This window comes from Chlamydotis macqueenii, chromosome 2, assembly GCF_036417535.1.
Source record: "Chlamydotis macqueenii isolate bChlMac1 chromosome 2, bChlMac1.mat, whole genome shotgun sequence".
NCBI lineage: Eukaryota > Metazoa > Chordata > Aves > Otidiformes > Otididae > Chlamydotis > Chlamydotis macqueenii.
In genome coordinates, this window is record NC_141557.1 from 105023071 (window position 1) to 105048566 (window position 25496).

Below are 25496 nucleotides of genomic sequence, written 5' to 3' on the forward strand. Positions count from 1 at the left end.
TTCAGTGAAACTAGGCCAATCTCCTGCTATTCTGTAATCCCTTTCACAAACTTGTTTGGATGTGTCTTGAAAGCCAGTAGATATTTTTTCTTCACTCCTCCCCTTGGGAGTTTCTTCCTTACTCTGACTCTTCTAATAGTTTGAAATCTTCTAATTTCCAGTCTAAATTTATTATTTGGCAATTGCCAACATTGTCCTTTAGCTTAAATAGCTTTCTCCTCCTGGGCATTTTGCTATTCTGCTCACTTCTGAGGTATTTATAGACAGTAATCATGTCTGTTCCTATTATTTTTTTTTTTTAGTGTTTGCATTTTTTAATGTGCTGTAAATCACATAGTGTTGCTACTGCTCCCTGATTAGATTGCTGAATCTTTTAAAAGCAGGAGGATGGATGTTTAAGCCAGTTAAAAATTGTTCTATTGATACTTGGGGAACGATCCTTTAGGCAAATGTCTATTTGTATTAAGTGTTTTCAGACTGAATGCTATGCTACTTATTTTATGGATTTTACTCTTATCAGTAGCTACTTCATACCTAAAGAATGGCACCTGCTTTATTGTAAGAACACCTGGAATTGAAAAGCTCCTTGCAGCAGCCAGCCTACCTCAGCAGCTGTCTTTGCTGACCAAGAAATAGGGTGGAGAGGGAGAGGGAAAGAAAGAGAAAGCAGACTATTTAGCTGATGTAAAAAACTATTCATTAGTGTGATCTGCTTCAGTGCATTTTAGTGGCTTTTAATCCTTTTAACCCTTTTCTGAGCGAGTGTTTTCCCATCATAAACTTGCAGTTCATTGCTCTCTGTACAAAGAGATACTTGTTTGATCGATGTCTAGTGAAATCTTACCCAAATCTTTACAGCAAACTATTGATTGAACAATTATGCTTCATTTATACTGAAATGTTATCTGTTCCCCCATTCAATCCTCTGTTCCTTTATCTGACATTATATAGACCCTCATTATAACTCTGTTTATAGGAACTGACACATTTAGCCTGTAAATCAATTTTCCATTCTCATTGTATTGGAGAAATCGCTCTTCAATAGGATTTTGCTGCCTCAAAGGACAGGTTCAGTGTAGCACTTACATTTAATTGATCCGTTAGGTTTGCTATTGAAGTGCTTGCCAAGGTTGCACAGGTGAAGTAATCTGTAGTATTCTTATTGCTGAAAAAGCTAGTTCAGTTTAAAATTAATGTTGAACTTTCTCACCTAGAAAATGAACAGAAATTAGGTTGCTTTGTGTGATGCTGAAATAATTTCCTGGTTTAACAACATGTTGAACTTGCACATCCTAGTTGACTTTTCATTTTTCTTTCAGCTCTGTGAAATGACTAAGACTAGCCACCTCCCTACTGCCTAAGGACATTCATATTGAAAATGAATTACTGAGTATGGATAAGTATGTTTGTTAAAACATTAAGAGCAACACCTGGAAGAATTTGCAATCTCATCAAACTGTTGAAAGAAGAAAGAGCTATCTTCTAAATCTAAACATTTCATAACAATGTCCAGAAAATATCCTGGATATCTCTCATTAAGCAAAAAGAAAGGAAACTTTCTTATTCTTATTTACTCTTTTTTACTTATTTTCTTACTTCATTTTACTTATTTACTTACTTTATTCTTATTTACTTACATTCTTTATTACTCTATACTAAGCCTTCCAAGATCGAGAGGTGTCCCCACATGTGCTTCTAGAGAGAGAGAAAAAAAAAAGTCAGCTAGGATGTACAAGTTCAACATGTTGCTTTGTAGGGGAAAAAAGATGAAAATAACATTTTAGTCATATTTTATGTACCTGAAATCCATAACTACACAAAGACCATAAACCTTGTGATGACTTTCTGTACAGCCTTTTCACAGTCATCTGTCCAGTTTGGTTGGTGTGTACCTGCCCTGAAGTGCTGTCTTCAGCAGAGCTCTAAAGGAGCACTGGAATAGGCTTATGTTATTTTCAATACATAACTAAGCCAAGCAACTTTTTTTTTTCATTATTTGTTTGGAAATCAACCTTTATGTGAAAAAACAAACAAAATTATCCACATTTTTGAACATTTTATTTCTTGAACATTTTATTGAATATAAATATAAAAAATACAACTTCCATTTATTTCCTGTCTACAATATCATACATGAGAAAAGGAAAAATGTCACTAAAAGTCTTTATGCTTTTTAAACTTCATTTTTAGATCATGATGTTCTTTGGAACTGTAAATCTTTACTTGGATCACTGTTATTCACCATCTTTGAATAATTAGGACATAATGAGATTTCTTCATTTCCAATGACAGTAAGTCCAACTTGCTTAGTATTTCTTCATGAGTTGAATCCTATAAGCTTGACATCTGTTTGATTGTGCTACTTTGAAATTAATGATCTGAAGCTGAAATTCTTAGATCCAAGTTTTTCAATGCTTATACATACCTTTCATGCCATCATTAATGCAAAGTCCTATGAACTGTTTGTAGTCACTACTTGGATTTTTAAATATATTATCTGTACAGCCGTACAAAGCGTACAGAGGCAGAGTTCTCAGGTGGTTTGATGAATAGAGGTAAATAACTCAATTTAGGTTAAATAAATACAGTCTTAAGTCACTGTGGGAGCATGAACACAGCATGACATAAATATTTTTTAGCATTTGAACATTTGTAAACTTGAAAAAGCTATTAAATGTGACTCTATTACTTGTATTTTTTGTAACTACTGGAAAATAGTGTTTAGGAGTTTTTAAGAGATTCATTTGGATCTCAACAAAACTACAGTCAGAACCTTGAAATTCAACTTGCCTTCTCTGGGATTTTCTAATTTGAAGCACTGAATTCCATTTGTTTAGTATTAGCTCCCTGAAAGTAAACACATCAGTTCTGTACAATAGTAAGATCTCATAAATCTCAAAATTGGAAAATTAATGTGAGATAGGCCTTTTGGATATTTTATGACTGTGGGATCACTCTGCTAGAAAATATTTCAAAATTAAGAACACACATGAGAATATTTGATGCTTACAAAAGGAGATAAAATTTCCTACATAAAAGGAGTTAAATTATACTGAAGAGAAAAAAAAAAAAGTTCTGAACATGTTTTTGTTTCATCACTGTTGGTATCTGATGTTCTCATGTGGTAGTTTTCCTTTTCTTCCTTTCTGAAGTAAACTTCTGAAAACAAAGAAATAAAGAAACAAACAAAAAATAAAAAGAGCAAGCTATTTTTATTTTTACTACTTTTTTTTTTTCCCTCTGGAAACTACCTTTGTTCCTATATTTCTGCTGTAATAGTCACTATCTGAATAGTGACACTTGAAAATTCTTTCACTTTGACTTTTGATAACCTACATGATCACTGTAGATTTTGTGAGGGTATTTCACAGGACAATATACATTTTCAGAAAATATTTCCAATCACATAAAGTCTGCTATCAAAAACACAAAAGATTCTTTCCATATTTGAGTAAAGATGTTCACAAAAATTGACTAATACTCAGCAGATACACCTTGAAAACTGACACTTTTAAAAAACAATAGATCTCAAACATTTTTGGTAAATCAGAGAAAGACTAGTTGAATTTCAAGATACCCCTGCCAGGGGTCCCAGAACACAGAAAAACTTGGACTCATTTGCACTTAAATAGATACATTTGTAAATTTGGAACACTTCTACTACTATGAGTGCTGAAATAGAGAATCTCTCTTTTGTCTGTGTGCATACAAATGGGTAGTTGTACTGTACATGAAGCAAAACAGGCTGCCTGTTACCATGACAAAATAGCAGCAAGACATGTTAGGTTAAAATTATACCACAAATTGAAGTTTATAAAATTCTAACCATGAGTTAACTGTTATACATGCTAATTTTATGCTACAGTGAATTTCAAGAGTTAATTTCAGAAGGGATTAGGTATGTGGCATGCAAATATCTGCATTTCTGCAATGAAACGCAGGAGACTAATGACAGGTATGAATAACAAAATGTACTAATGGCTGTAATTTAAAGATTACTGCAGTGATGCATTCTGGTGGTGGTGTGAAACTTATTTATTCATTTCAGTTGTGATTTGGGAGGCTGAATTTGACTCCATATTCCCCAAGCCAAATGCAATGGCATGTAAGTGAGGCTATTGAGGAAGATTTTGGTGTGCCCAGTTGGTTGGTTTTCTTGTTCCAGGTATCATCTATAAACTGCTACCAGAATGGCAATTAACATGAAGGTTATTGCTGAGCATGTTAACATCATGGAGCAGATTCTCCTGGAAACCACGCTAAGGCACATGGAGAGCAAGGAGGTGGTTGGTGACAGCCAACATGGCTTCACCAAGGGCAGATCATGCCTGACCAATTTGGTGGCCTTCTATGATGGGGTGACAGCATCGGTGGACAAGGGAGGAGCAACGGATATCATCTACCTGGACTTGTGCAAGGCATTTGACACTGTCCTGCACAACATCCTTCTCTCTAAACTGGAGAGACATGGGTTTGATGGACGGACCACTCAGTGGATGAGGAGTTGGCAGGATGGCCGCACTCAGAGAGTGGTGGTCAACAGCTCGATGTCCAGGTGGAGACCGGTCACGAGTGGCGTCCCTCAGGGGTCTATGTTGGGCCCAGCCCTGTTCAACATCTTTGTCAGCAACATGGACAGTGGGATAGAGTGCACCCTCAGCAAGTTCGCCGATGACACCAAGTTGTGTGGTGCTGTCGACACACTGGAAAGGAGGGATGCCATCCAGAGGGACCTTGACAGGCTGGAGAGGTGGGCCCGTGCCAACCTCATGAAGTTCAACCAGGCCAAGTGCAAGGTCCTGCACCTGGCTCGTGGCAATCCCAGGCACAAATACAGGCTGGGCGGGGAATGGATTGAGAGCAGCCCTGAGGAGAAGGACTTGGGAGTGCTGGTGGATGAGAAGCTCAACATGAGCCAGCAATGCACCCTTGTAGCCCAGAAGGCCAACTGCATCCTGGGCTGCATCAAGAGGAGTGAGGCCAGCAGGTTGAGGGAGGTGATTCTCCCCCTCTACTCTGCCCTGGTGAGACCCCACCTGGAGTACTGTGTCCAGTTCTGGAGCCCCCAACATAAGAACATGGACCAGTTGGAAAGGGTCCAGAGGAGGGCCACAAAGATGATCAGAGGGCTGGAGCACCTCTCCTATGAGGACAGGCTGAGAGAATTGGAGCTGTTCAGCCTGGAGAAGAGGAGGCTCCAGGGAGACCTTATAGTGGTCTTCCAATACCTCAAGGAGGCCTGCAAGAAAGATAAGGAGAGACTGTTCAGTAGGGCCTGTTGTGACAGGACGAGGGGTAATGGTTTTAAAATAATGGGAGGTAGATTTAATTAGATATTAGGAAAAATTCTTTTACAACGAGGGTTGTAGAACACTGGAACAGTTTGCCCAGAGAGGTGGTGGATGCCCCATCCCTGGAAACATACAAGGCCAGCTTGGATGAGGCTCTGAGCAACCTGATCTACTTGGGGATGTCCCTGCTCCTTGCAGGGGGGATTTGGACTAGATGACCTTTGAAGGTCCATTCCAACCCTAACCATTCTATGATTCTATGATTCTATGAACCACAGTTTCAAATTGGATTCTGATTGATTATTTTTGTCATCTTTTCGATACCTATTAACAGTCACTGCCTTCTGAAACAAGAAGGAATTTAGAAGAGATGCAAAAGATAATTTGTATAACTAGCAAAAACAAACTTCCTCAATTTTTTTTGCCAGTTAAACTCCAGATTTGTCTCAGAGACTATATATTCAGTCCCAGGAAAGTCTTAAAAATAGGGAAAAAGCCACCATCATCAACAAAATATTATCAATAATTTTTGAGTCCTCATTAAAATTACTGAAACCGCCATTGTCCCAGCTTCAGCACTACATAATTTGAACTAGACACAATACAGCAACAGATCACAAAAGCCAATAATAATAAACAAGAAATATAAAGATAAGTCAGCTTAGAAGGTTAACTGTAATTACTCTAATGTTTAATTTTCTTCTAGCAGATAAGAACTGAAGGAAATTATCTGTATGCTTTATAACCTCATAGAATATAGTTCAAAAGATACATTAAGTAGTGAACCCAATCCATTCAAATATTGGATAAACTATATCAGAGTTTCCTCACTGATGTTTGTAACTTTCCAATATTCTCAAAGACTCTGCAGGTTACAGCTGCATGCTTTTTCCTAAATTCTTTCCTAAATCCTAAATTTGCCTGCTGCAACCCTGTCTCCTTATAATTTTTTTCCAGCTTCCATGAAGCACGTGAATTGTTCTTTCTGTGTGTCAATAACTTACAATGCCAGGCTCAAACAAAATCAAATCAAACCAAACCAACAAAATAATAATAATAAAAAAAAAATTGTTGACACATAGCCTTAGAAATTGCTTCAGATAATAAAAAAAAAAATAACACTGGTTAAGGAATACATAGTACTTCTGTAGTACATAAAAGGAAAATCCACTGAGGTTTAATAACTACATACAGGAACTGCAGATGACTCAAAAAATAACTTGAGCTGGAAGTATCTGGATGATGAAAGAATACTAGGGAGCAGCATTATTATCTTCTTCATATTCTTTCCTCAACTTCTGCTTGTAGACAGTTTCAGGAACAGAACACTGAATTTCATCTTCACCTTGTGTGCTCTTTCTTAAATTCAACACAGTTATTTTTTTCCACCTTCTCTTCTTTATACTAAACAGATCTACTGATTAATGACAAGAGGAGTGAGGAAAAAGAAACAAAAGCTAAGCTGATAAACATTAGTACGAGATAGATGAGAAGCATTAAAGATGAGTCAAATAATAACACTAAGTGAGACATTAGGGGCAAGGACTAAGAAGTGCTGTTAAGAATGCTAAGAAGACTGCTAGTCACAGAAATAAATATTTCTAAATTAATACATATGAGTATTGACTGACACCTTCACACACTCTTCTTCTTCCCAGGAGATTATAGAGGCCTGGCCCTTTCCCTCATTTCTATGGAGGGTATGCCTGTATGAAGACACAGCATCAGTTACTGTACCACTTCATCTGCTTTTATGGTACGATACTTCAATCATTTGTTTTTCTGTATTTGATAAAGACTATCATTTTATATATTGAATAGACTGGGATAGCTGGACATCCCTCACTTTTTGACACTTCCTTTATGCCTTTGAGCTCAAAGGAGGACAAATCATTGTGCCTTCTATGACAAACTGAGGACAAATATTTTAACTCCTTTCTTTGCAGAGTGAGTACTGTGGTTGTCTTCACCCTGGGAATATTCAGTGCTACTACTTGTTTAAGAACTGACATCTATTCTCAGTCATGTATACCTATTACACTCTTAAATCTGAAGAAAGCTTGAAGCCCTCTCTCTATTGTTTAAATTTATTCTCCAAGACAAAACTATGACAGTTATCCTGCTTCCAGCTGTATGTGACTGTGTGAAGATGAAGAAGGTAAATTACAGACATATTAAGTTGAGATAACATTAATTAGAGGGGGAATGCCATGGGGTGAAGTTTATAAGAAAGTATCACTTAAATAAGACCTTGACTACATCTGCCCAGCTCTATCTCATTAAATTATTGGAATAGCAACACTAACAAAGCACAACTAATTATTGTGGAGAAGACTTACTCTAAAGATCTGGACTATATCCACCCTTCTCTAATGGTTTAGGTATGCATGGGAAAGAAACAGAGATGCACAGATGAACTGATAACAGTTTTTCATTCATGGCAGGGTCTCAGAAGATGACAGAGGTTTAGGTAAGAACCAGTAATTGACTTAGGACATGAAGAAAGTCAAGAGATTGGCCTTAGGTGATGTAGTCAAGGCCTCTGGTGGCTTAAGCATAGTTTTTAGGTTAGAAAACAATAAATAGTGAAGACAGTAGCTCCTCTTGGGGGAAGCATATACACGGATGTGTTCATCATTGCCACAGGCTGAACTCATTTTGCCATCCAGGGCTTGGATACCTCAGCCAGGTGGAAAAAATATCCCATTCCCTTGAGACCATGGTGCTGATCACAACTAGACTGGAGGCCTTGTCCGATGTGGGCATCCTATGCAGAGTGTATGTCTATGCAAGTGTGAGACAGAATAGAAATTGCCATCCACTTGACATACCCATCCCATTCAGTAAATAAATCTATGTCACTGGGTGGCTCGTTCCATCACACCTTCCTTTCTCTGTGATTAAGAACTAAAAAAAAAAACAAAAACAAACCCAAAAAAGGAAGCCACTAACTTTGTAAGACAATGACATTTTCTCATCTACCTACTTCTGATTAGGTAGTGTAATTTCCAAATATATTCACAAAGCCTTATTGCTTTTTTTTTTATGTTCTTTGTTTGGGCCTCAGAAAAGCTGATTAGCCACATAGAGAAAATGTAATTTACAAGAAATGTCTGTGGGTGGGAGGAAGACCAGCTGATTTCCAGTGTGGTAAGAGCATTTAGGAAAAGGCAATGGGAAGTAAAGAGTACAAGTTGGGAAAGCTGTGGATGCCAGAAGGGGGCTGGGAGGAGACAATCGCATTTTAAATAAGCTTTAGTGTCTTCTGAGATTGTTATGGACACAAGAAGGCAACTGTGGATCCTGCTTCTAAGATAGAAAAGGAGGAGTAGGAACTGACAGAGAACCTCAGAGAGATTTCTGCTGCTGCTAATGAAAAAATTAAGGGCAGTAATGGTCACTGTTTAAACAAGGATATAGCCCATTATCTCTTTTGCATTATCTGCTCTCCCATTATCTGCTTTTGCATCTTCTCATGCTCTGTAGATAGAGATGGTTATTCCAGCTTGAGAAGGAACTCTTAGTTTCCCTGAGGACGTATGGACAGCTGCTTATTCTGCCTCTTCCTAGTGGTGGCTCTCTCTTTTGTATGGTCAGTCTTGTTAGGATCCTCATTAAAGTTATCCTACTAAATAAATTACTTTGGTTTTCAAAACTCTTGTGCCCATCTCCTGCCACTCACCCTGCTTTCATGGTAATCTATAGAGACGTAGGTGTCTTAATTGTGGATGATCTGAAATCTAGAATAAATAATGAGATATTATATTGACAATATATAAGTTAAAGACATTCAAGATAAGAGGAAAAAAAAACAAAAAAAAACAACCAAAAGACACAAGTGGAATTGCTAGGCTGCTAATAGTAACTTGAGAATTTCAGATTAAAAAATTACTGATGTTGACATATATACAATCCTGAGTAAAAAGCAAAGCTGTAAGACAACAACTCAGCAAGGTTGAGAATCTGTCTATACCACGTGTCATAGTTTAGCCCCACTTGGGACCAGACTACACAGTCTCTCTCTCACTTCCCCCACCCTCTGAAGGAATAGGGAGAGATAATATAAGAAACAAAGGCTCAAGATTTGAGATAAGGACAGGGACAGATTCTTAAAGTTGCCATTATAGGCAAAACAGACTCAACACTGGAAAAACTATTTGTTTATTATTAAAACCAAAGCAGGAAAATGAGAAAAAGAACAAGATAACTTCCCCCTACTCCTCCCTCTTCCCCGGCTTAACATTATCTCTACCTCCTTGCCCAAGCCCCAAGCGCCACTGGGGGGAATAGGGAATGGGGGTTATGGTCAGTTCATCACTTGTCACTTTACGCCACTCCTTCCTCCTTGGGGGAAGACCTCACATTCCTCCCCTGCTCCAGCACAGGGTCCCTCCCACAGGCTACAGTCCTTCATGAACTGCTCCAGCATGGGTCATTTTTCCAGGGAGTGCAGTCCCTCAGGAACCGGCTGCCCCAGTGGGCCCTCCATGGGCCACAGCCTCCTTCAGACATCTGCCTGCCCCAGCATGAGGTCCTCCATGGGCTGCAGGTGGATCTCTGCTGTTCCATGGATCTCCATGGGCTGCAGGGGCACAGCCTGCTTCACCATGGGCTGCAGGGGAACCTCTGCCAAGCGTGGCATTACTCCTCCCCCTCCTTCCTCACTGACCTTGGCGTCTGCAGCCATTCCTCTCACAAGAAATTCTTCACAATCAGGCTCAGGCAGGCGCCTCTCAGGTTCTCTTCACATCTGCTCTCTTCACTCCTTGCAGTCAGGCTGGGCTGAATTGGGCCCCGACAGCCGCCCAGCGGGAGGCCAGAGGGTGAGGGCTGCAAGGCCCGCAAGGCTCACGCCTGCCCCTCTCTGCCCCTGCTCAGTGTCTTCACATTATCTCTCTTTTTTTTTTTTTTTTTTTTCTGTTTTCCTCTTCTTAAATATGTTGTCACAGAGGCGTTATCAGGGCACATTCTGCTACCAATTGGCTCGGCCCTGGCCAGCAGCAGGTCTGCACTAGGCCTGGCTGAGCCCACCACACAAAGGGGAAACCTCTAGCAGCTTCTTGCAGAAGCTGCCACCGTAGCCCCTCCTCACTAAACAAAACCAGACCACCATGGAACTACAGACACCTGTATTTTCATGACCTGTTTGGCCTGCAGAGACTATTACTGGGTGCCTGCACTGAAAGTGGTGAGCATACTCATTTAACTTTACAGCATGCTAGTCTAAACTGTGTATTGTATCTGTTAGCTCATGATTAAATTATGTGTTCACATAAATTGTGTATATTTCTACTTACAGTCTTTGAGTGCCATTAAGAGTGCCCAAATAAAAGTGGTTTAAGAGAGGTTTACACCTCCCAGCACTCTAAAAATATTTATTGTAAAATTGTTCCCATTCACTTGAAAGGAAGCAGCTCTGCAACCATGCAATTTCTCTCCTTCCCATATAGCTCTTAGGTTATGGGCTATCATATGAGCAAACACAAATTTAACACTGGATTTTGATTTAGCATGGAAATAGTGTTATGAACATCAGCCAGGACTTGGAAAAAAAGCCAAGAAAATACACTTCAGATTAGCATTTTTTTTATATTCAAAAGAGTTCTATTATTCAGTGATATTAACGTGCAAAGCTCTGGGTTTAATTTCTTTTGAACTTCATCCATCTTCCTAGATTTCTTTAAATTCTGTCTCTAACGCTCATTACAGATGAAAGAAATATTTCCTTGTGCTTTCTCCAGACGATATTCAGAAATCCAAAAGGTGTTTTCAGCATTATATATTAATATTAACTTTTTAATCACCTCTGAAATTACAGCATGACATTTATTCTAATTCTTTTTTGTGCTATTGGTGAGATTTTAATAGAAAAAAAAATATTGTTATTGCTGATGTAAATGAATTACTTGGTTAAAAAAAAGTGAACAATTTATGTTCAGAAGATTATATCAGATTACAGGGTTCTTTTCTGTATGCAAAATGAAGAATGATGTGTATAAGCCTGTTTTCTCTAAACCCAGAAATATTAACCTATGACTTTTAAATTAAACTTTACTTACACTGTTCTTCTCAGGAAGTCCTAACTCTTTCAATTCATTGAAAACAGGTTTTCTTTTAAACAGTTTTTAAGGAAAGTAAACCAGCCTCAATATAATGATAATGCAGTGATTTTGCACTTCTAAAGGGGCTTTTTACTTCAGGCTTTCAAAGCTGCTTAGAAACATTAAGGATGAGATTTTTAAAAGGCAGTAATACTGGCTTACTGTTGCTGATGTTAAACTCTGGAAAATCCTCACTAACTTCAGTCAGAGTGAAACCAGGCCAATGCTGGATGTCTTGGGACACAGTTCTCCCACACCTTGCACACCCTTAAGTTATTTTGTGTAACTGATGGTTTCAGGAAGTAAATACTCATTAGTTATATTTCACACTGAAGCACAGAGCCATGACACATTTCATCAACCAGCACAGAAAGAGCTATGGTGATCTTGTTTAGAGGTCTGGGACTGAATTTCAGAATAGTATCTTAAATATATTGTAATACACTTGTCTGTGCCATGATTCACGCAACAGCTACGTGGACTTCATTAAGCAGTGAGAATATTTTTTACAGTTGATTTTCAACCCCCAAATAAAATTCAGGTAACTCTTGTTGACCAAAATTGGGAAGAGACTCTTAATTTCTTATCTGTTGGAGTTGTTTTCATGAAAGATCAGATAAAGAGTGGAGCTATGCAGAGAATTGGTCCATAAGAAGAGAAATTATCTCAAACTATTTTTCCTTAAAAGGGTAAAAAGCTTGTGACAAAATTCAAAACATGAATTTTGGAAGTATTGAAAATTTCCATTCTCAGTTTCTCCATTTATGGCTTTTTAGGTATTTGCCTGTGGGCTTCTACGGATACAGGAGAAATAAGTGATTTCCACTTTCTACAGCAGCTACTGATTGAAATTGTCACAATTCCTCCCAGTTGCTCAGATCTGCACAGTATGGCTCTGAGGAGACAACCACAGAGCAGTGCTACAAGCAGTGTCCCTCTGTCACCTTCTTTCTCTCCCTCACAGCAGCATACATATTTATGCACCAGTGCATGGGTGCAGGGTCCTGATGTGGGATGTGGTCCTGCAGCCGTGAGCAAGGAGAGCAGAGCAGGTCCAGTCAGGCTGGCCCCAGGATGGCCATCCAAAGCATGTGGGAGGTAAGGCAAGTTGGCTAGGCAAGAGTCTGCAAGAGGATGAGATGGCACGGGCATCCCTAGAGTGCAGTCCAGGAGAGGGCTGGGGCAAAGGGTCTGAGCTCGAGCACAGCCTCTGCGGGAGGAGGAGACACCCATGGAGACTGAGCCCAGACCTTATTCCAGGTCACTGCTGCCTCACAGTAGAGGTGGCCACGACCTCCCGCACTGCAGCCCGAGGGCGCGAAGGGAGAGAGTTGGGATGGGGAGAGGCTGCAGAATTTGTTGAGTTGTGGGCCCTGGCACACATATCATAAGTGAACTTAATAGGGGTGCTAGAATACATCACTGCTTTTCCTCTCTCTCGAATATGGAAGAAGAACTCTTTCTTACAACATGTTATGTTTCCTGCAATAGTGTTAAGTTTAACCCAATACCTGTCCATCACATTACATATGAGCTCAGTTACTCAGTCACATATTTTTACAAATGATTGTTAAACCTCTGCATCATTGCACAAGTATAAACATTATTTAAGCAAAAAATTAAGTTTCCAGTGTTCTATATTCTCCTGTCTTCCCAGCAATGTTTGTAAGTGGTGATCCTCAGCTCCAAGCATCAGATGAGAATCTTTTTCAATCATTGTTAATTTGAACTCTCTGCTCATTTGCATGTATGTAGATAACTTAATAGATATAGTTAGATAATTTGCTGTGCTACCTAAGGCAGAGTTCTTGATCATGTTCATTTGCACTTGTTGACCATTACACTTTTTTTTTTTCAGATAGTTCATGGGGCTGTGGGTAATATTGACTACCCACCATATGTGTGAAATGGCAGTCCTCAATCCTCCCCAATTCCCAAGAAGTATTTTCTAGTTTATGATCCAAAATTAGCTCATGCAGATACTGCATCTGGTGAATATTGTCTTGGTGATTCACTACAGTGCTGGCTAATGTTTTGATAAGTTGAGTTACTGGGGAAAATATGACAGCATAATCAGCTGTCAGATATTTCTTCCGCATCTGCATAAATCATTTGCCTGTTGATGCCAGATGTATCATGAATTGTCAAGGAGAAAGATGGCTGTTTTATACAAAAGATTGAGCTCTGGGACATACAATATTTTATTAAAATTAGAGGATGAATTTTTTTTCACAACCAAAGCCAAGAAGGAAATAATACGACGGTTACAGCAACAGTGACATATTGGAAGTCAAAGCTGGCTATGATTTTTTTATGAATTATAGATTTACTATTGACTACTTTTCAGATTCAGATTTTGAAAATAACACCTAATGTACCTTACTTGATAACATTGACATTTTGATAATGTGATAATCAGAGGAAAAAGTGGCAGAAATCGTTTGATTGGAAGCCTTTTACTATGTAATATGAAAATTAACCTTTATAGGACAACAGTGATTATATTTTTGTAGTAGGAATTTAAAAAAATAAAAAAGAAGCGGTAACTTACAATTTGTTATCAGTTGATTTTTCTTTTTCAAAAAAGGAAAGTTTACAAAATTTGTAAATACACTCTTATCATACTCTGATTTTTTACTGATGTATTAACAATTCAATACCATAATTTCTATGAAATTATGGTATTTCTAAGAATTCAGTACAAGTGTAGAGTTTGTTTCTTCCCATTTTCATTCCTTTTGTTTCCTAGAATTTTACATTCTAATATTGCAAAACTTTGATGATTTTAGAAAAGGTTATATGCCAGAAGGAAAGCTTGGTAATGGTATAAATAGGCTTTCACATTCATATCTTTAGCAGTAACTGCTTATCTTTGTATGTGAAAAAAATTTTATGTAGCCTTAATTATTTGGTACAGAAAAGGAGTTGGTCATAACACAATTACGTGTGTGTTCTTTCTCTCTCTCTCTCTCTTCCTCTTTGTATGTGTGCTTGTGATAAATATTTCATTGGTGAGCATTTTTTTTTCAAATCAGTCATATATGTGCTTACATATACATAAATATACATATATTGTGTGTATTGTTTTCCTTTTTTCACTATTACTCCCTATTGTGAAGGGAGTTATAATCTGATGCCCCAGGATAGATCCTGTCTTGACTTACAGGTTATCAACAAACTCAGAGAGACACCTTATGTCAAGCACAGTTTGTTTGTCAGTAAACTACAACCAGATGTAGAAAATGTGCAGCTACCAAAGTCCACAAATGATGGCTCTCTTCTTTCAGCATAATACAACTGTCTACAATAGAAACAAATACTACCTTTGAGAGAGATGGAATTTTCTTAAATATCTAATTCAAAGCAGTGAATCCTCACCTGTTTCCACTTTAAGGACACGTGCATCCCCACTTTATACTCCATGTAGTGTAGTTGTTTAGTAACACCTATATTCAAATAGACAGTCAACAAACAATTTTTTTTCTACTTGGAAGACATTTCACAGTCAATGTTTCTCTCCAAAAGAAGAAAAGAACTAACCACACATGACAAATATTAGTCATAACTTTTAATGAATTTAGGGAAGGTTTTCAGGTATTTTGGTGCTAAGAACCTGTATGGATGAGGACATAGCATAATAAAAGGCAGATTTTTTTTTTTTTGCTAGAATTAGTAGTACCACTCCTGGTCTGCAGCCTCAGCAGTGCCATGTGTTGTTCACTGAGAAAATAAATTAGAGCACCAGGAGAGGTTTAAAAGTTAGCAAGATTCTTCCCTATTACCTTCTTGCTACATATAATTTGGTGGAATGGGATCTGTGGCTAATAGCAACACTCCCCCCTGTTCTCTCTTACAGTCCCTCAAAGCACGAAGAATTCATATCCCTCTGTTTGATCATCCCTCTGTGAGTCTCCTGAAGGAATCACAGGCTCTGAAAATACCAGTTTGTCGTTAGATTTAGAATCCTTGTGCCACTAGATGGCCCTGTACAACAAACTTTTAGAAGGTCTGCCGTGGAGTGCCACGAAACTTGGAGAGGCAGAGCAGCAGCTACAGGGCATGCGAGGAGAGTAATAAAATTGGATTGAGCGGAACTTGGCTTTTGTTTTTAGGCAATAATTGCGGTAACGAGAAACAACACTGAATATTATCCACCCTGCACCAAACATTTAATTGACACAAATGTAAGGTCCGTGGCATATTATTGACAGTCAGCATCATTTAATTGTCTATGTAATGTCTTCCCTGACAAGAGTAAAAACGGTGCATTGAAATCAGCCTGTAATGCCTGGCTAGTTGTTCATCCAATGAACTTGAAATGCCCTTGGTGCTCTGTATGGAAAGACAGATTTAAAGCAACAACAGTCACAGCTATTTAAGAAAATAGCCATAGTATTAAAGCCATACTTTAATTAAAGCAAACATTTGCATATACTGATTTGAACACAATAAAATAATTATTCTTAAAGAACTGGAACAGTAGATTTATATTGAAAAGCACCATTTCTAAATTGCAGTCACTTAGAGCCAAAAAAAAACCCCTTCTCCTTTGATAAATTAGGATTTTTTAAGGATTAGAAATATGTCAAATGTTTGCAAAATAATTTGGGCAGTAGTGTGCTGCAGGGATATTCGTGCTTGAGCAGCACTAGAAAGCTGATGTGCAGCAATTACTTTGTTGTCTCCTGAAGGAACTAAACTTGGCAAGAAAATAATTACATAAAACTAAACATATTAGATGTCTGCTTGTTGTGGGTATAATTTTGTTTGTTTTCTTGAAGAAAGCATTTAAAGTAGACTCTTTCCTTTCATAAACACTAGAATATTGCTTTGAATTATATGCTTCCTGTGTATTCCTTCTCCAGGAAATCCAGCTTCAGGAAAAAAAAAGGCAGGTCAACTCCATAGGCAATTATAAAATATTGCTTCTTTCAGTAAAAATCAGAGTTAATTTTATTTGGAAGACAACATATGTTAGATCAAGATTTTGGCATAAGTTCTTTTTAGATCTGACTGTGCTTATTAGTTATTTAATTGTTGGGGGGTTTTTTTGGTTTTTTTTTCCTCTTTTTTCTTTCTTTTTTTTTTTTTTTTTTTCTCCCAAGAAGTTTATTCATCCTCTGTCAATGTTTTTTCATTAGGTACTAGAAGCATCACATGTCATTTCCAAGGTATCTTCCACAAACAATATACCACAAAACCTATCGCCACTGAAGTAATCTAGCAGAGGTAGTCTACAAATAGTCCTTTAACTGTCTATGAGTTATTTCTTTGCTCGTTTGTTTCAGTATTAAAAAAAAAAAGAATAATTGTATAGATTATTTCTTCATACAGTCATTTTCAATGATGTTAAGGTCAATTAGCTTTACAGGAGTTGATAAATATAGAAACAGAAATTTCTATAGACATCTCTTGTGACTTTGAAAATGTTTCCCTTTGTGTATATCATGAAATCATGGAAAAGCAGCCCATAAAGATTCAGGAGACCAAAGGCCAGAACAACACTAAGTGATGGAGTAAATATATATATATGTCAATGTGCATCTATAATAGTAATAAAAACAATGTCAAGAAATATCTCCAGGTATTTGATCCTTCATACAGTTATTTGCATGTTCTGGGCATGAATTTGATAAGGGGCAGTTAATGCTACTAAAAACAGTGGTTTAGCAACAGTTTCTAGATCTATGGGTGTTCGTATGAAAGGGACTACTCTTCATAAGCAGTTTTGGGACTTGATAGACACAGTCCTTAAAAGTATGGACACAGTCCATTCTGTCCAGTTGACCTTTGTGTCAGGGAAACAGTACAGACATGTTTGATTTACTAAGACACAGACAAAATTTACAGATAAACCTGGTTCAGAACACTTAAGAGATTTCTTAGGAGTGTGGTAGGGCCAGGAAGCTAATCACTTGAGTTGTATGCATTTACTTAAAGCTATGAAGATGTCTAATCAAACTGTTGCTGTGTTTTTGTAATTTCATCTATGAATTAAGGCACACATCAACATTTGTAGTGAAACAGTGGGGTAAAATGCTATGAAAAGTTTATATTTCTTTTTCCAACAGTTTTTTTGGTGGGTTTTTTTTTTTTTAATCTGAAAGTGTCTTGAGGATCATTTGTATATTAATCTTATAATATTATAATATATTTGTAATATTAATCTTATATTTAAAAAAATATATTCTCATCAGTGCTGGTTAAGACTAATTGTTAAGACTGCAAAGTTTGAATCATATTCCATTCATGGAGAAAATAACTGAAGAGTAAAATAACTATCATTGAGTTCATAACAAGTGAAAGAAATGCCTGTTTTACAACAAAAAAAATCAGTATAGCTTCTTGGTTTCACGTGGCACACTGTTTCAGTTCAGTCAGTTGTTGCAACTCGTTATTTCAGCCTGTTTGATTAAGGAAGCAGCAAATGATCGAACACAGTTTGCTGTTTCCCCTGATGTGGAAAATGGTGCTGTAGATAGCAAACACTTTTCACTGAAAATTGAGTTTGTGAAGGATTCAGAAGCATCTGGATGCAGAATAACCCTTTCCCCAGTGCTTTCTTATTTTAAATAGAAGTTATAATACTTAGATTTACTCTGACCCTTGCATCTCTCCTTTCTATCAGGTACTCTTGAGTATCTGTTGGGTTTGGGGGCAGTTTTGGGCGGAGGGGGAGGGGGGCAGGGGGATGTTTTTGGATTTTTTTTTATTCTCTTTTTTTTTTTCTTTGATAAATATTAATTGTAACACTCTCCATTTTCCCTTCAAGGCTGGGAAGATGGTAGGAAGATTTCTTCAAAGCCTTTTTGAGTCTGAATCATGAAAGTGTAAAACTAACCCACAGTCGAATTATAGAGAGCAGACTGGGGAAGCATCACTATATACTTGTCGTAGTCTTAAATTCGTCCCTAGGCAATCACTGTCACCAGTTGGTGAAGAGTGAACATACGGCTAGAGAGATCTGGAACGGTTCTTCCTATACAATGCAAGATATTTCACTTTTTTTTTAGTTCAGAGCATGCTTTTTCCACATAGCTCATCTATCTGGAAGACTTGTGGTTGGAAGTAACGATCATGATTTTCTTGATTGATTTTTCATTGTACATTGAACTACAGACTGTTCACACAGGAGCTTAGTATTAGGCCCAAATTTGAAGTAAGTATGAAGATACTTCCACTGTTTCCTAAGAATTGCAGTGGGAAAGCAGACCAAGGTATGGACTGCTCCAAGAAAAAGTCCACAGTGAATGTGTGAGAGAGTGAGTGTCCACAGGGAGAAAAAATTTAAGGAAATTATTATTCATTAATAAAATTCCTTGTCCAATTTTAGAATAAATTAATAGCTTTGTTCTAGTAAGGAATATAAGACAAATGAATCTTCCATGTAGCAACCTAATGCACTGTTGCTAGCCTGCCAAGCTGTCTGCTCAGTTTTGTTCTAAAGAAAGTTATACAAAAGTAGCAACGGTGCTATATTTATAGCTCATCCACAGGGCACTGTCTTTGTGAGGCTTTATTCTAGTCACTGCATCCTGTGTGAGCAGCAGGAATTGTGAAGAGATCAAATAAACCCATGACTTTGGGTTAGGATCCCCACCGACATATGTGTACCACTAACTCAAGCAGTCAAATATGTAACAGCAACAGCATATTAGGCAGGAGCAACTAAGAGTAAAAAACATCTGCTTCTTCCTTACTCTTTTTCACAAACAGCAGAAGCCATATTCCAGGAATATATTCAGATTTATACAATAATATATTTGTCAAACAGTTTTTCATTACCTTTCCTGAAGGTCCTAGCATGTGGCAATTTTTTCTATTGTTTATGCCAGTTATTTCTATTTCTTCTAATGGATATTTTTGACTGATTTTAGTGTTCTATTAGATAAAATAGGAAATGTACTGGAGCTGTACTGGAGAAAGGTAAGAGCCAAGAATCTTTGAAGTAAAATACTCTCAAGATTTAAAATTATATTTAGTCTGAACTCTATGTTTGAGATTATCTTAGGTAAGTCTCAAAAGTAGAAAGATTTTAAGTAAAAACACCACAGAATTACATTAAGTATCAATTTGCTGCTGCTGTGAGGTGGTCATTTCAGCAGGGGAACACAATAACAGCTCAGGCACCTACAGAAGCATGAAGTAGATCAGAAAGTATATAGACGAAACATAAGAATGAATTTTATATTGGAAAGGCATAATTACCCTAAATCTGACCAGTAACTCGGTACTAATATTACTAATTTTATGGAAGTGTCTGGAGATGTTTAATACCAAAATGATGAAGACATTAATTTCCCATCTCATACAGAACGTGTCACTTCCAGGAGCACAGCACAAGGTGATTGATGATAACTTGCTAAACAGAAATATCCTTACATTCTGAATCTCCAGTGTTGCTTCCCAGAGATTCTATAATTACTCTAAGAGACAATCAACTAAATTTCTCTATGGAAGAGAAATATATTTCTTGGGCTAATTGAAAATCAGACATTTCAGAAAAAAATTAAAAGGTGTCACAAATAATGTTCATCTCTCCTACCTTCCATTCCAGCAATCAAGGGAACCAGAAAGTCTAAAATAGCTTTAACTTGAGTCATAGATCACTATAGCAGTGATCATAGCAGTAGGAATGGAAGCTTTAGAAAGATCCTTCTGATATTTGAAAATTAAATTCTCTATGGTGACATATTGCTACAAAATAAATTCTTTAGTAAAGGCGTAGCATTACACTGAAAACTGTTTCGGGGAGCAGAAACCCAAACACACTAAACCAGCAAAAGGCTTGGAAATAGAATAAAGCCTCTCTTCTCTCTTAAACACTTTGTTCTTCAGAGTGACTAATATTTGGGTTTAATTAAAAAAAAAAAAAGTGAGGAACGTAAGTCCCTTTCTTTGAATAGTTCACCTCATGAAGTCCAGCCTTGTGGCCTCCCAGAGTTTGAACAGCTCTTGAGTTCATGACTAGTTCCTGGTTAGCTGTACCCAGGAAATGCAGTCATAGCTCGCCTTCTTCATTTTCTTCTTCTTCTTTGATACTGTCCCTTACAACAGAATAGAAGCAAACACACTGAATGTTAAGGGACACCCTTCTAAAGAGTACTATGTCAACAGTATGTCATATGCTTTTCAATGACTTTTGGACATGGAATATGCACAGAGAGCTCTGCTGTGGAAGAATCATCTGAAAAAAAAAGGAATTTTTTTCTTACTTTTTTGACAGACAGTGATGGTAAAATTATTTTTAAAAAAAAAGGTATTACAAAAGTAGTTCGTGACCGACAATTACTTATAAAAATACATACTTGGGAAGTCAGGAATTTCAGAACTCCTAAGCTTTGATGATCCAGGGAGTTTTCTTTCCTGAATTGTAAAGTTCCATGGATATTATCTGAAGGAAGGGCATTCCAGGTCTCTAGACTTCCCTTGTCCAAGAGTACAAAGCCCTTGGACTGCTTGCAGGAAATAGCAACCCCAAAGATTTAGGGTTTTCTTATGTCAGAATTCCTTGGGGGAGTTAAAAATGTTTCCAAATCCCTCACTCCAAATAGAGTCAGGGACCTTTGCTAATCCTGCTCCCACACACGTACACATCTGAAGAATCACAACGTATTGCTATTTTGCTTTGCTGAGAACTGAGAGGCAGGGGGGAGGAGAGAGAAAGAGAACGGATTAGAGTTTTACTGGGTTGTGAGGCAAGAAGAAATATCTTTTTCTATTCCTTAACTATCCATCTGCATACCAAAAAGACATAAAAGACATGTGCTCTGTATTTTCCAAAGAGTCAGTATGTTCAGGTGTCTCTGGGGGTCACTCTTTAACTATCTTAGTTTCTATTAATCTAGCTCACGTGCTTTCAATTCTCCTTTCAGGCTGCTTTGTAGACCCACAAAAATGTAAACCAGCAAAGGCAGTTATGACTGTCTCAGCCATTTACTTCTGCACATCACTTCTCTAATTTCTTATTGCTTTATTTGCAGAAAGAATTTAGGAAGCCTAAATTGAGATCTCTCCATCCTTGATTATGGCAAAATTATATTCTTGTTTTCCTTAAATCCTCTGTGACTAAATAAGCAGTTATCATTTTAATGGATACTTAGAAAAGTTCTGCTTCTCTAAGAGATTCCTTCTGTCAGATTTTCTTCCTTCCTTTTCTGTAGCTTATTCTACAATATCCTCATGGTGACAGGAAAATAATGATATATTACACTGGCGTGTAATCAGCATGATGTTTCTCCAGCAATATATTATATCAAATCATCAACATAGTAGCACTACAGCAGTATCACTTTGACAATGATTTAAACTAGCATATCATCAGTGCTACTGTACATCATTTCAGAGATAGATATGTTAATGCATCATCAGATTGATGTTGCTGTAGCAAGAAGTATTTGCATAACGCAGGGGTGATGTAAGTACAATAGGTAAGCTTTCTGCTACTGCTGTAATATGAGGTATTAGCATAATGCGGGGGTGATGTAAGTACTGCAAGTCCATTTTTCCTCTTAATCATTTTTCCAATTAATTTATCTGTGGAAAGTCCATATGCATTCACTTTACACATGAAGGTCAGATTGTGCTACTCTGGCACTTGTAACTAATTTAATTAGGACAATCAAGCCTGATATTTGCATTGCTTAAGTGAATGAAAATTTTGCTGTTGACTTAAAGGAAACAAGATAAAATTTTAGTTGAGAAACACTGCTTGCTCATTATAAGAACCTTTGATGCTGAGAGAATATAAGTCTAACCTAATACATGGGCTGGAAATTCAGACAAGTGCCTTCTGCTCCAAGTGGTTTTTCTGTATTATTACTGTGTTTATGATTTGTTGCAACAGCAAACTGACTGAGTGATCTCGTATGAGTTGCTTCACACTGAGAAGTCCTTTCATATTCTGTCTGTTTTCTTTTTGTTGATTAAAAACTTTGTATTGTGAATTGTTTATCATTAGTATCAATAAAATACCTAGTAAACCAGAATTGCAATCTAGGTTCTACAGCCTTCTAAATAATATTTAATTAGTCTTTAGTAAAGACTTAATAAAGTGATCCAGAATAGAAAAAAAAAATCCTCATTTGAATGGTTTTTAGTGCTTTACAGAAGAAAATTATTGTTATTATCAAGTATTCTTCCAAACTCATCTCGGTACTTTTGCCTGTTATAGCAGCAAAGTTGTTCGTACAGTAGTGTGATGGAGAATTTTTAAGTTAAAGAAAGTAGATGACATGTACACAAAAAAAAATACCTTTTGGATTCTTACGGAAAAAAAGCATCCTCATCTCATGCTCCTGAGAAAGGGCTACGGAAGTGATGCTGCTTCTCAAGAAGACAGTAGGAGAGAGGAATGGAGTTATCAGAGTACAATGATTCTGTCACCAGTCAAGGAGGAAGTAGGGCCAGGTGTTGAGGGGATGAGACTGAAAGAAGTAAACCTAAGAGGGAGGGGGAGGGGGAAAGCATCTATTGGTCTAAGGAAAGGAGCATACTGGTAGAAAGGGGAAGACTGGAAGTTGCAACAGAAGCGAGACTAAGAGTGTTAATCAGTAGCAGGATCAAATAAAGGGATTAATACCAGGTTTTGGCCAGCAACCAAAGCAACAGAAGTTTCTCTGTCTCCTATGAGTCAGTTCAGACCCCCGAAAAAACTTGACTTTCTTAATCTCCTCATTGCTCTGGGGTGGAAGCCGGGGCGCTTGGCAAGGCAGAAAGGTTCTGGGTTTATTCCTAGCCTGAATACATAGTTTCTGGCTGTATGCTCCTGTCCCTGTGCTGAGAAAGTCATGACCCATGTCGTCTTCTTGCAATTGGTGGCCGAGACCAAATGGCTCTGAAACTGTTAGCTTAAAATGTAAGGCAGGAATATAAAGTGACAATGTGGTGATGTTCAATAAAGGTGTTTTCAACTTTATAATGTATGATAAGGATGGCTGAATTATTTCCAAGCCATAAACAATTTTTTTCAAGTCATTCAAGCCTGTGTCAAAACCTCTATATTATTTACATCATAATTCACTACATCCCACAACATTTGCAGAAAATAATTTTGTTTCTTTGTAACCACTCTATACATAAGATTTCAAGCGTGATATTTATAGAAGAGCTGAAGTAACTCAAATCCATTTGTATAGCACAAGGTAACTCAGTGGCAGATATACTCTGGAGAGTTCTGGTACTTCTACAAGGCAGGAGACGATGTTGAACAGAGACCTATCTTTGTTCCTGTTGTGGTTTAACCCCAATCAGCAATCAAATATCACACAGACACTTGCTTACCCTCTCCCTCCTCAGCAGGATGAGGGAGAGAATTAGGAAGAAAGGAAAAGACATGGGTTGAGATGAAGACAGTTTACTAGGATAGCAAAGGAAGATGATAATAATAACAAAACATCAGCATACTAAAATATACAAAACAAACGATGCACAATTTCTCACCACCTAATGAACCAATGACCAACATAGCCTATCCCAAGCAGTGATTACAGAAATGAAAGCTAGCAGCAAGCAAAGGAGCGAGAGAGAGATCATGGCCCCTGGGTCAACCTCTACTTAAATACTGAGCATGACCTCTGTAGTATGGAATATTCTCTTTGGCCAGTTTGGGTCAACTGTACTGGCTAGACCCATCCCAGATTCCTGCACCTGCATATTGGTGAAACCTGGGAAGGTGGAACATGTCCTTGGTCTCTTTAGCAACAATTAATAACATCAATGCATTATCAACATTCTTCACATACTAAATCCAAAACACAGCAGCTACTGAGAAGAAAATTGCTCCATCCCAGCCAAAACGAGAACAGTTCCTGACTAGCACATTTCCATACTGCGTTAAAAAAATCCCACCACACAACCACAATTAAAGAGTTCTACTCTTCACATTTTAGATCCACATTATAATCCTGTTGCCTAAGGTCTTTAATGTTTAGTTAAATTAGAAGCATTAGGTGCATCAGTCCGTACTAAGATATCAGTAGTTATAATTAACAAAAATCTAGAGATGGAGTTGTGTGACTTAGGCACCTTGGAGAAGATTATCCTGAGAATTCTCTTTATGGAAATCATAGCAGAAAATTTTAATTGGATATATTTTAAATACTAGTAGACAGAACTGAGATAGTTTTCTGTGGTTCATAAGGAATTTACAGAACATGAAAGAACTTTCTGCATACTCCTGTTCCACTGGCAAGCTGAAAGTCCCTTGTACCTTTTGTCTCTACTACTTTGAGATTTAGGATGTGAGAACAGATTCCTTGGAAAGGAATTACAGGGTAATGGCAGGGTAATGGCAGGTAGGGCAGAGGTGCCTGATAAACGTGATTTATAACAGGCCTCTGTGACTCAGTACATTAGCTTGTTATGTAATAAATATTACACATGTAAGGCCAGTGTCTTCACCCTCCTAGAGTTGTGCAGAAAACAAATTTTACAGTAACTTTTCAACAGACTGGTAGCAGGTCTGCACTGGAAATCAGTTCCCAGGAATCCATTAGCATTCCAAGTCACTGAGCAGCAGGGCAATTCTCAGCCTCCCCGTGAAACACATCGAAAGTGATTTAATGTTAGCACTAAGAGGCTTTGTTGTGGCTAAGCAGCTCCATGAGTGCTGTGTCACCTACCTCACTGCCCCCAAATGATTTAAACAAGGCTCCTCTCTCTGGTCAGTAACCAAGCAGATCTGCTTGTAATTTGACCTGCTAAATGGTTATGCTCAGACTTCTGTTTTAGCTGCAGACAAGCAGGCTGCGGGATTTATCATTTTACCTCTTGCTCCTCCAGTCTTCTCTCTGGGCTCTGACCAGACTTGACTCAAATGCCTGGCTCCTGTGACTGTAACAGTGAGATGACAGCAGCATTTACGTTTGAAAAGCAGAATTACCACTCTGAGCTCATGGGACACTGTATGTGCATGCAAAGAATAGTGATGCTACCACTGTCAGGGTGGTATTCATTACTTTTTTTTTTTTTCTCTTTTGCTGTAACACTACAAGAGTTTAAAAAGTAATGAAACAATCTTTTATCCCTTGCAGGTGCAGGGTCTTGCAAATACCTTTCAGGAAGATGGTGGGGCATTAAGTATCAACTTTCTATTCTTTCCATC

At 37.7% G+C, this 25496-nt stretch overlaps 1 long non-coding RNA gene across 1 annotated transcript in view; it reads right to left on the minus strand.

Moving 5' to 3' along the window:
- Positions 1 to 25496, minus strand: part of LOC147601742 (uncharacterized) — a 68709-nt gene that overhangs the window by 6594 nt on the left and 36619 nt on the right. Inside the window, exon 3 of the long non-coding RNA XR_015257648.1 lies at positions 1087 to 1210. This is a non-coding gene — a long non-coding RNA (uncharacterized LOC147601742). The remainder of the gene's footprint in view (positions 1 to 1086; positions 1211 to 25496) is intronic.